A 13,588-nucleotide genomic window follows, 5' to 3' on the forward strand; every position below is an offset into this window, starting at 1 on the left:
TCACATTGAAAAACTAGAGGTAAAGGCAACAGGAAACCGTTTCAATTATTTAGTTCTACAAAATTTGATGGAGCCAAATGAGAAAATGAGTCCCAGCAAAAATGGAACTCAACCCACAGGGTTCAGTGTCTTGCCCTGCTCTGGTTGTCATCACACAAAATCCTTGCACAGCCAAGCAGATGGCAGCAGAAAAGAATAGATGGAAGAGCCAACCCACGGTGGATAGGGGCATGGAGTGAGAGAACGAAGTTGATGACAGAGAAGTTGGAAAACATCAAGCAAGAGATGCAGAGAGGAAAGATAGACATGTTAGGCCTATGAGAGGTGCAACAAAGTGTAACATCAGGTAGGGGGAAAGGTACATGGAAGAGAGAGATGGCTAGAGGGGAGGAGAGAGTGTATCAAAGGCAGTACTGCCATATTACTGGTATTAACCCTTGAAGAAGATGCATAGATAAGTATGCTGTCATATTTCTTTTAATTGTTGCAGATTCATTGCTTAATTTACTCTGTACCCATAATTGGTGTAGGGTGGTCAAGGAAATGAAATTGAAATAGGCTGTGGAAATAGATATATTCACTGCAGAACTACACATGAATTTAGGAAAACAGAAAAGGAAGATTTTTTTATGGGCTAATACAACGTATTTATGAAGAAAGATTTTGTCCACAAGACTTAGTTAAGTCAGTATTGATACCATTCTATAGAAGGGAAAAGCAACAGCATATGAGGATCATAGAACTATAAGTTTGAATTCACAATCAGCAAAGGTGTTACTTCAGGCCATTAACAAAAGTATGGAGAAGACAGTAAATGCATATAAATTAGGCAAAATATCAGTTTGAGTTTAGAAAGGGGAGGGGTATGGAGAAGTGATGACAGATGACAAAGCAATAATGAGGTCACTTAGAAAGGAACATGGAGTACTACACAGAGTACATATAAAAGAAAATATCCTTAGCTAAAGAATGAGTTTATGTAATATGAGGTAGGTTTGGGGTTTAAAGATTTTTGCATCTGGCTAGTTAGGTCCATCTAAAATCTCCACCATAATCTGATAGACTACAGCTAATGATAATACTTATCGCTGAAATTATTGCAGTAGTGATACTTTCTTTATGTATTAGTTCCTTCTCATCTTCTTGTAGTTTACCATAGCCGAGAGGAAGATATGAATTACGAAGGTCCCGTAGAGCTTTACTAAACCCATCATTACACAAACTGAAAACCAGATTTTCAATTTTTTGTCGAACTGCTTCTGCAAAGTGCATAAATAATGAAGTGACCTCATATTTCTCTTTATTTTAATTCAAAGAACATGTAATAAACAATATCCAAAGATCTAAATTATTAACTATTACCTCCATAATGTGCCAGTTGTGCACAATCTTCTTTCATTACCGCAAACAAGTCGCTCTTGGAGGAGGTGTGAAAGATTTCAACATTTGAAAGTAAGTGCAGGGAGTAAAATGGAGCAGATCTTATGATTAATTGGAATATATGACGCCTGTCAGAAAAGTCACTTCACAGGGTTATTATTATATTTTATTCAAACAAACTGCAAGAATCGAGTAATGTTAAGAGTGAAATATAGTTATCAATTTTCTCATTAAATTCATACTATACTTACCCGGGTGGTAGTAAGAAATGTATAGTTTTGCCATTGACTACATTAAATTGCATCTCTGGATGTCCGACATTACTTTCATACCATCTGAATATTTCAATTCCCAAATATGTAGAAGTCCTCAAAGACTGAGGCTGATAAGACATATTGGGATGGCCATAAAAAGTTTCAATGCCATCGAATGTTTTAAAATGTTGTTCCTTTGAAGATTGCAGTTGGCTAGAAAGTAGGAAGGTATTTATGCATGGGTCAGCCTTGGACAATTTATGCAATATGCTTTTTTTCTTTTCCCAGAATGACTGCTGCAAAGGTGTTGGGCACGGAGACCCAGGTGTATCTTGAGGCAGATCGCAAGAATTGCAGCATGTATCTTCACACCTGTTTTTGATAATTTCTCCAAAACTGTATAATTTCATTTCATACTCATCACACTCCCATTCAGTATCCATCGAATCATCATCGCAATTCTCATCTATACTTGATTCAAATACCAAGGCATTTTCATCAAGAAAGAGGTGATCATTCAAAGCATACTGCTCATTGCTACCTTCTAGTTCATAAAAAATGTCATTTTTATATTCCACCCATTTCTCAAAACATTTGTCGTTAATATTTGAAGGCTTATTGATGACATTGCTTTTCCTTCTGTATGAAACATTCGTGTCACACAAAGAAGGTGAAGGTTTGTAATTAAGATATTCCTCATCCTTTCCCTCACATGCATTCAACATTAGGTCAAAAGCTGTGCTATAGTTTTCATCCAGCTTTGTAGGTGTCGGAAGCATATACAAACCAACTATTAAGTTCATTTCTTCAGTAGAATCAAGGTCTTTATGCAATTACTAAGGAAAATTTTCATGGAAATGCATGGCTAATAGAATGAACAATGCTTGCCCCACGAGGGGTTTAATTGGTATTTTGAGTTTTTAAAACACAGTCAAAAATTTCATCACTTATATTTTATTTCTGCAATGAAAGCACTCTAAAATAATAAATTTTAGTCAAATTACTTTTGACCATTGGCTTTGAATTACTAAATTTAGCCTATTTGAGAAAAATGTCTCAAGTTCTTAGACCTCAACTTAACCTCATCAAAGAAATCAAACACCTGTAATAAGCATTAGGTATCCCATGCTTTCACAGACAATGTTTACAACACAATTTGGAAATCAAATACTAATGTATTACTATTATTTGGAATATTGCCATTGAGATCTGTCAATAATTTATTAATAGAGATCAATTATGCACAAAGTAGAAATATTGGTGAAGAACTTAGGAAATGAAACTTTTGTTCCATTGCATAAAGAGATTTTTAGTTACAACATGTTTCACTATACTTAAGCATCTTCAGGTATTGGGATATGAAACTTTCCATTCTTTAGTATATCTGTTAGCGTGAGGCATATTTGAAGTGAGGGCCATTTGGTCATTAAAAATATATTCATTAGAAAAAGTTTTTACCGATAGTATAATTGGATTTTACAATTCGATCTTGAAAAGGCATTCAACCATGCTTTTCAAAGGCATGCTATTGACCACAGATCAAAGGACTTGGCCATGTGGGTACAATATTGATTAATTGTGGAAATACAAAATATTATCAAAAAGTAAGGACATTTGGTCATAATAAAATATATTCGTGTGAAAAAGTTTCTATTTACAGTTTTAGTTTCCTTCAAACCTATTTCACTTTTCTACATAATCACTGCCCACTTGCCAGCACTTTTCTTATTGCTGCACCAGCTTCTTTAATCCCTTAGCATAGAAGTTTTCCACAAGGGAATTGAACCAGTTGGCAACAGCAGTCTTAAGTTCCTCATTGTCTTCAAACCATTGTCCGCCAAGCCACTGTTTCAAGTGCAGGCCAGTTTCAAGCCAGTGATTAAGTTTCAATTCATCTCCATCTTGTCGATAGCAGTCATAATTGCTCGTCCATTCAACATTCTTTGCTCTTTTTCATTGGTCAGTAAGTATTCTTGGTACCCTTCTTGCGTGCAATTTGTGATATCTGAACTTTTCCATAACAATCATGTACATAGTGGTTCATCTAACAAGAGGAAGTTAATCATCTAGAGCACTAATCATCAATCACCAATCAGATCGAAGTTTTCGGTCCACTTGTTGAACAATTTTATCAGCCTGGATATGCACTTGCCACTCCACTCTCCATCAAGCACATTTATGTTACCATTTTTGAAGTCTCGACTCCATTTTATAACCTTTCCTTTGCTCATTACTGTAGGTCTATAAACTGGGCACAACTCCTGATTAATTTGGAGAGCTGATGTTCCTTTTGCTAGCAAAAATCAAATTGCAACACACACTCTGCACACACTTTGTGAATATTCCTTGTATTCACACTTTTGGGTGGGGAGTGGAGAGAGGGTTACGGGTGGGAAGAGCGGGCATGATAGATGGAGGGGAGAGAATTTTTGAGGACTGGTCACCAATAAGATGAGGTAGGAGGGGTTGAACTTGGAGCTTTGTCTGGGAGTAACCGCTTTTCCCCCTCCTCCCTACTCATCGCCCTTCACATAATCTTTCCTTCTAAACTCCCACAAAATTGTGACTACATATATAAACATAATTTTCATATCCTTACACTTAATGATGCTACAGTGTGGTGAAAGGTGCTGTAAATAAAAATCGCTCTTTGCACAGTTTAACACATAAGTCTTATTTCCTAAATCTTTCCTCGGCATGGACTTGCAAAAAGTGTTGACCTCAACCATTAACAATAGAAATTAGAAATATTGTTCTTTTAAGAGACACAGACATGTACTCCCCCTTTAACTTTGTGTCAAACAGCTACTATTTTTTCAATCGCCAAAATTTCAACTCTATAGAGCTTAGAAACGAGCAAATCGATGGCTGATTTTCCTAATTAATATATATTTCTTAAATTTACAATTTCTAAATGTTCATTTCAGAGGATACATATGTAGCTTTGTTCTTCCACAGCAAACTCAGAACACAACTCACTCTCTTCATCAATATCATCAAGGTTGTCAGATGTATTTAAAATTTTTGGAGAAAGAAGGTGACTAAAATCAGGCTTCTGAATGTGTGATTTAAACAAAACAGGCTTGTGAATCAATATGATACCCCTGAAATACAGTTTTTTCAATTAATACCATTCATCAAATACCATATAATACTTCAATATCCAGTTGAAATACTCACTCCAACAAATCTGCGAGGGAATTAAAAGAGATCCATTTTCCTGTGTCCATCATCATTTTTTCTAAATTAACAGGATTCTTCATGGGTGAACTGCCTTTACCTTTAGCTTAAAAGTGAGGAAAATGAATAAACATGTGAATTAGCATGAGGTTTCAAAAATAAGTTTTCATGTGCTGACTTTGTTATTGTAATACTTGATGAATGTATTTAAGTTTTGGGAAATTTGCTTATTTATTTACTATTTCATGCACAAGTGCATTTTCAGTGAACATTTTCAGACCTCGGGTCATTTTTTTGAGCTGTGATGAGACTATCAGTATCCATACCCTCATGCACTCAATAACCTGCAACTGGTCAAGAAAGGTCCTTTAAATACTCTCCATTCCTACTCAATATACTCTTTACGGGTTGATTACTAACTTTAATAAAAAAAATGTTTGGTCAGAAGTAATTGTAATGCAGCCTAAAGAGCTCTGAGTGTAAGAGTTGTATCATAATCATACATTGTAATGCATATGCTACATTAATATTTTGATTAGGTCCATGAGGCATTTTGTTACATGATTGACATGTTACATGAACCAAATCAAAGGAAATGCCTCTTGGGCTAATGGATGACTTGCTCTATATCTAAAAAGAAGAGTTGTGATTTCAAATACAGCAAACAATGGATGCTCAGGTATCATGATATGATTTTTCATGCTGAACTAATGGTATTATGTGACCCCAGTATTTGTTGTACAATTCACAAAATCAATAATACATCCCATATGCAAAGCATACCTGAAAAAAGTCAATGTTTTATATTAAGGGAGAGTAATGAATCTAAAAGATGCTTAACCAGAATGTAGAAATTAAAAGCAAGCATTAATCTATTCTCTGATATTTGATTAACTCTATCACCATGACTGTGGTACCATAAATGATATCTCTTCCCACCACTGAATTCCATGTGACAAAATTACTTATTTAGTATATTGACTACACTTTCATGCATTTGCACATGATCATAGACTGCTACCTGGTTTCTTATTGCCAGTAGTTTTATCTCCTTTTTGCTCTTTCTTTCCTTTCTGCTCTCCCTTTTTTGAATCTTTCCCACTCTTTTCCTCAGGAGGAGAATCACTCACATCAGCAACAGAAATCTAATGAATTAATGATAACAATTTAATTAGCCAATACATTCCTCATTAATGCTGACAAGCAAAGGGTAGAAGAAGTGTATAGTGTATAAAATCAACTGGAGAACATTTTTGTGGGTATTCCTAGAGGGAAACACTTTACAGTGATGGATTATTTGAATGTAATGGTGGCCGAAGGTAGAGAGAGAAATGAGGTAGGGGAGCATGGTTTAAGAATAAGGGCAACTACAAGGAGAAAATAATAGCACTTCAGAGAAGAAATTCCTTAATCCTTTCACTGCTGCTGACCCTCAGAAATCCTACTCCTCACATGCGGCAAAAAGGGAGGGCATCGTGTCTCCATAACCTTTATTATTCCTGATTTCAAACTGTTAGAAATAATTAAGATTCCCTGTTTGATAAATTCAAAATTTTTATCAATTTATTTTTGCTAATATAATTTCAAATTATGATAGCGCACCACAGAGAGGACAAAAATGTAAATTCACAGCAGCCTACTGTCCGAATGCATTACATGCATTCACAGCGGCAAAAGGGTTAATAATAATTAAAACCTGATTTTAGAACCATGATGGTCTATGTACTCATGAAAAATGCTGATCAATAGAGGGAGATCTCAGTTAGATTAAATTTTGGTTAACCATAGATTTAGGAACAGCATCATCAATTAGCAACTTTTCCAGGGAGAAAATGCAGATTGAGATCATAATTTAATGCCCATGAAGCATGACATTATTTTACTTTATCCATTTCTGGTTTTGGATGATTGTGTTGCATAAAGCTTCAAAAACAAAAGAATGCTCATGCACCAGGTATTTGGGTTGAGTGTGAATTCACGTAAAGTAATTAACAATAAAATATTTTTTGCCATATTGAATTTGAAAGCTGAGACTGCGTGGGCATTCCCAGATCATGCTCCAAATTTCTGGAGAGTCCAAATTATGGCATTGGGACCATTGGCCCAAAAGACCCTTTGGAAGAAAACCCTTTGGTACTAGTTTGCTCATAAGCTAAAAAGTGTAAACCCAATGCTGAAATAGAACCAGCCTAAATTTGCACTTGGTGTCAAAATAATATTTATAAATTCACTGATACATATATAAATTCAAAATAAAATGATAAATTCAACGAAGAATAGGAAACTGCATGCCAAGCCAAAATATGCCATAAATTTAATGTGCCCCTATCATTGTAGCTAGCTGGCCATAACAACTTCCCCAGAGAAAAACCTTTAGAAAAGTGGTATGTGAAAGTATTCTTGGGAATGCATCACTTTGAGGATGAGGAGCATGGATCCTTGGAAAGCAGGCCAGTGAAGGATAGGAAACTTCAAAACCTGTTGCTAGAAGCTTGAGATGAATATCAAATGGAAGATGAAAAACAAGAGGTGTTAAACTGGAATAGATAAAGGCTAGGTGAAGTCCTATATTATTATAATATAAAAATATAAGTAAAAGATGAACACGGTGAACAGGGAACATTGAGATGTTACCTGTCCTTCTGGGAGCTCATTGTGACTCAATAGATTTTTTAGGAACATAACCCATCGTTCAATAAGTCCCGGGCATTGTTCAATATTTCCTGGGACTAACTAAGAAAACAAGATTTGTTTTGCAAAATTCATTTTTATTCATCTACATAGTCACTGTCAAGAGCTATGCAATCATTTAAATGCTTTTCTAACTTTTCAATACCAAGCTTGTAAAATGATATGTCCTTGTCCTCAAAATAAGCTTCAGTTGCAGCAATGACTTCCTCATTCGAGCCAAATCTTTTTCCCTGGAGGATCTTTTTGAGATCAGCAAGCAACCAGTGGTTGCTGGGGGCTAGATCTGGAGAGTATGAATGGTGGGTGGGGAAGCAGATTGAGACCCAACTACTTCAATTTGGCCATTGACTTGTGGCACACAGTGGATTGCCTCGATGAAAGATGATTTTTTTCCTCTTCATGTGCAGTCATTTTTTTATGATTTCGCCCTTCAAAAGCACCAATAACTCTGGGTAACTATCGCTATTGATAGATTTTCCCTTCTCAAGGTAGTCAATCTAAATTATACCTTACGCATCCCAAAATAATATCCTGTTCAATGAGTCCTGAGACTTATTGAATATTGGGTTAATGGAATGGAAAAGTGGATGAAAATGCCTATTGGGAAGACTGAGGAGTAAATTCTAATTATTATTATTGGTATTCTAACGGTTAAGGTAGGTTTTGGATGGACAAAGCCTAGCGTCTATCTAATGTTTCTTGGGATAAATAATTGAGGTGTTTTCCCATTGCCTTCCTCAATAGTGTTTTAACATGACACCATCACTCAATGGGTCACCCCTCACTGGGGTCAGACACCTTTGCAGCCACCTCACTGATGGACAGATGCTGCACAGACTACCTTTTATCTAGCTCCTAACCTTCAACCTATCTGGCATGGATGACCCTGCGCGGAGCAAATATTATTGCTCCCACCAACACAGCTTTAAGGGTCATCAGGAGGCATAAGCCATGTCTAGGTTGAGCCCATTGGGAGGGTAAGGAGTAAATTAAGATGAATGTAAGATGACAGAGGTGTTACGGTGTAATAGCATTGGCAATGGAAAGGGAACATGGAGGCGTGCATCCTAGTGAGTACAATATTTGGCTACTGATCAGAGGTTCCTGGGTTTGAATCTAAGATGACGTCTTCACACAATCCCATTTACAACCAAAGTGGTGCAATTTCTGGTTTCTACAGCTTTGTGGGGACCTGAAGGGTGGCTCAGGGAAAGGAATTTCTCCCCTTACTCTGAACGAGTGAAACCCCATTTTAAAGGACTCAATTCTGTATCAGCTCTAACCTCACCTTTCAAATCCAAACTTGGGGTTGACTAGTACTGCGGTGAAGGAAAGCAGAGAATTACAGTCACCTAATTTATATACTGTAGGACCGATGAAAAGAGTATACATAGCTTCAATTGATCAGCCTAGACAAATATTGGGCATTGCTTTATAATTTACAATGTGTATTTAAATTTCAATAAAATTATATGTAAATTAAATATAAAGGATGATTTAACGGATATAAAAATTGTGTACAAAGTAGATTAGCTTACAGTCGCAACTTCTTCTCTCATGCCAAAAAAGTGGCTATAAGCTTTCACATAACATTCAGGAATGCAATGTTGTTTTTCTGAAAACAAATTAATCTGATTCAAATGTCATAAATGAAAATTATAAAATGATTTAACAACTAGCACATTAAAATGATGTACTTACCCTTTAGGACAGAAAATAATGTCCTGTACAGTTAAAAAAAAAATAGAGTCTAATGCATAAATACTGACCAAATTCCATTTCTTTTTGTTTTTTCTTCCAGGGATAATCATTTTTCATATCCTTTTCCTTATTCCTGCTTGATTTTTCTTTGTATCCTTGGAAAAGTACGGGAAAATTGATTATTTTTAACCTATCATTAGCAGGAACCTTTATAACTTGTTGAGAGGAGTCCTTCATAGGAAATGTTTGCTGCACGACCTCACTTGCATCATATTTCTGCAAATTTAAGAGAATGTTTTAAATTTTTCATTGAATTTTAATGAACAAAAGCAACAGTATATTTTGAACCAGTGCTTATCTTACCATCAATCGTTAAGAAAATGTCACAAACTTTTTCATTTTAATTATATTTAATGCAATACTAAGTTGTTAAAATTATCAATTCGAAACTATTGAAAACCCCAAGGCAGGCAGAATGATGGGCCAGGCTCCATCAACTCAGAAAATGGTTGATGATCCACAATCATTCTTTCAGCATTCATTCTGGGTGGTCTTACATGAAGTAATCAGTTCCAGTGCTCAAAAATGTCATTTAAAATGGGGATTGCCATGGGACTGAAAGCTAGGAAAGCACCATTCCATTTATTTCGTAATTGGTTTCCCTGACACAATTCATGGCAAATAAGAATTAAAATCAGATTTCATCGTGTGTAATTATGCTGCAACTTAGCCTACCAACAATCCTTAGCTTGCTCCATTATTTTCAAGGTGAAATTTCCTATAGTTATTTTTTTTACATTAACATTCAAATTCCTGATAAGCTTTCACTAACATTCCCCATTACTGTTCACTCTTGATTTGGGGAGCAACACATTAACTCAAGTAAATTATTTTGTATAGCATTAACCATTTTTGGACATGCTGACTAACATAGTGCAATGCCAAATGAAAAGTAGTACTAATAATAAAAACAATATAATATGTTGTAAATACAGGTGGTTTTTAAGCTTTCTTGACTAATTATAACCTTTGATGTTGGAACACATACAGGTTGTATTACTTCAATTTTCTCATGCTAAGTCCTAACATTTTAAACTGTGAAATTTAACTCATTGAATTTGATTTTTTATCAGTGATTGTCTATTTATTCCACATGCTACTTGGCCAGTGAAATTTTAGTCAGTTTTTAGTGCACATTATTCCAGCTTGAAAGTTAAGTGCAAGACAATTTGGATGGAAAAAATGCTTACTACATCAGAATATATTTGAGTCACTTGGTTTGGTTTGAATGTAACTCACTACATATGTTTTTTTGGTTGCAACAGCAATTAAAATGTTTGGCAAATTTTTTTTCCATTATTTACATATAAAATAAGCAACACCCAATTTTTTAAAGAATAGAAATTATTTACGCTCATCTTTGTTACTAGTTGTAGAGCCGGTAATGGAGTAAAGGAGGATGACTCTATACTACTCTGACCAATAAATACGCTAACTGAGGCCATAAAAATTTTATTTTGCAAAATTTAGTCCACATCGATTTTGTCCCCTTCAAAGTACTCTCCATTCATTGCTATGCACTCATTCTATCTTCTTATTCACTGTTTAAAGCACCCTTGGAGGTCCTCCTCGGCAGTAAGACTTTTTAGTTTTCTCATCGTTTCATGCTTCATTGTGTCCACATCCATCATCCCAATGAGGTCCCCTCATCACATTTTTGCATTTTGGGAATAGAAAAAAGGTGCAGGGGGCAAGATCTGGCAAATATTCTGGCACGATCAATGTTGCTATCAACACAGGTGGTCGACGGTTGTCCCGGCGTTGCATCATCCGTGGCATCTTTTCGACCGTCTTTAAAATTTTTAATCCACTTGAAAATGGATGGAGTAAACAGCTGTCAACATTTCAGTCTTTTCTTGATAACTTTCACTGCACCTCACCAAAAATTTTGATGTTGATTGATTCATTGCTCCGTGATTTCGTCAACTCCCATTTTTGGCAAGCAGTAAAAACAAGAACCACAGAAACTAACATAACTGGCACCATACGCACAGCTCGACGATCCGCCAAACACAGACAGCTCATTGGTTCTCAGGCAACTAGCGCCACTAGTAGGTGGGGCTATAGTCCGCGTCATTGCCCCCAGATTGCACCAGTTCATGCATTTCTTGCACAGACCACCTCTCTCCTTTCCTTAATTCATTTCCTGAATGCATTGATCTATTTTCTTTGTCCTTAAACACCTTTACCTCCCAAGCCCTATACAAATCTCTCTGATAAGTAATTAGAACCTTATTTTTCAATATTTGTTACCATTGCTCTTGTTGATGCTTGTATGTATGTGCCTCTTATTATATGTTTCGCTAGACCTCCACTAGAAATTGGCAGATATGTTGCGCCCGGACAATTTTTTTAAATAAATAACTGGTTACCATCAATTCCAAGATGGTGAAAAAGTTTGTCAAAACTAAAAATTCAAATATTTATCTTACTTGATAATAGAAAAAATGTGAGTTCAGTTAAATTAACAGCAAGAATGCTCACTAAATCATTTTTTACATTCAGTAAAAAATTCATACTAAAAAGAAAGACTCATACTTTTCAGCAGATTTTATTATATGGTACAACGCGTTTCACCGATTTGCAGCATCATCAGGTACAAATTTGCCGTTGACGGCACCATCAACTTCCTCGACTTGACAATCACAATTAGGGATAATAGACACGAATTTGCAATTTATAGGAAACCCACTTATACAGACCACATAATTTCTAATGATTCCGCACACCACTTTTCTCACAAACACGCAGCCCTCCACTCCATGATCCACCGCCTCCTACACATCCCTCTTTCCCCCAAAAACTTCAAAATTGAACTCGTGAATATCACTAATATAGCTACCAACAATGGTTACAACCCCAAACTAGTTAACACATTACTACAGAAAAAACAAAAAGCAATGGCCATAAAAAGCATTTTCGTATCACAGCCCGCAGTATCTAAAGATTTTAAGTGGTGCTCGATCCCATTTCTGTGAGATCTTTCATATAGGATTTCCAAGTGCCTACCCACCTCACTCAAAGCAGCCTTCTACCCACCCATAACCCTCTCCAAACTTCTAGCCAATGGAAAAGACACCCAGGATAGCCTTCTCAAATCAGGCATTTATAAACTGAAATGCGAGGATTTCAACAGCGTTTATGCCGGTCAGACCGGCAGGAATATCAAGTTACGAGTCAAGGAACACGCTAGGTGTCACAAAAATCAGAATAACAACTCTCTCTTTGCCAAGCATTTACTTGAATTCGACCACAGCAGTGACTTTGTCCCAGAGATATTACACACACTCCCAAAAGGATTAAAAATGGACGCTCTCGAGCAATTAGAGATTAGAAGGCACTTGGTGAACCCCAACACGACACTTTGTAATGAGCAATTGTTCCCATACCCCTCCCAACTCCTCTTCGAGAAACTAGCTTGGAAATGGTCAAAACAATCCATCAACGCACCTGCGAGCCCCCACCCCTCTCAAATCCTTCCAACCCTCCCCGCCCCCACTCTGTCCTGAGGGTATATATGCTTGCTCGGTCTGTTTTGCAAATTTGTACCTGATGATGCCGCAAGTCGGTGAAACGCATTGTACCGTATAATAAAATCTGTGGAAAAGTATGAGTCTTTCTTTTTAGTATGGATATTAAATACTTCCACGAAGTGAAGCCTGAAACAAGAGAATATATATAACAGTAAAAAATTCTTTGCTAATGACCTTTCATTAGTGTGGCGACAGAAAATTCTAATACAACCATAAATAATGGGAAAACATAGGTATCGGAAAACAATACATAGGTATGGGAAAACAATACATAGGTATGGGAATTAGGAGCCCAGTTGTGATCCCCAACCCCCATAGTTCAACCCCACATACATTGCTGAGAACTGCCGAGTTTTGGGATTAATTTCAGACAGAGCTAAAAGTCTTAGTATATTCCCAGTAAAGGATGACCATAATGGCAACTGCCACACATCCCACCCACCTCTCACTAGCCATTTGAGTCTCTCCCTTCCATGAAAATCATTTAATACATCCAGTCATTCTCCAAAATGCATATTTTTTTACGATTTTGTTGTGATGAAAACTGAACATTTAAGTTCAATGCCTAACTATTGCTCACACCAAAGAGCTTGGTATGAAAATCATACATTGAATACAAAACACTATATATAGTAAAACTATCCAATATAATGAGTTGTCATATGCTGCTGGCCACATTTTGTTTACACCAACTCTTTATTCTAATCCTCTACAGTGAGAAATATAAGAGGATATGAATCTTAATAAAGAAACTTGAAATAGATATTATTATGCTGAAATTCTGTTCAG

The sequence above is a fragment of the Hetaerina americana genome, unplaced genomic scaffold (assembly GCF_022747635.1).
Source record: "Hetaerina americana unplaced genomic scaffold, ioHetAmer1.1.p SCAF_4, whole genome shotgun sequence".
In the NCBI taxonomy this organism is placed as follows: domain Eukaryota; kingdom Metazoa; phylum Arthropoda; class Insecta; order Odonata; family Calopterygidae; genus Hetaerina; species Hetaerina americana.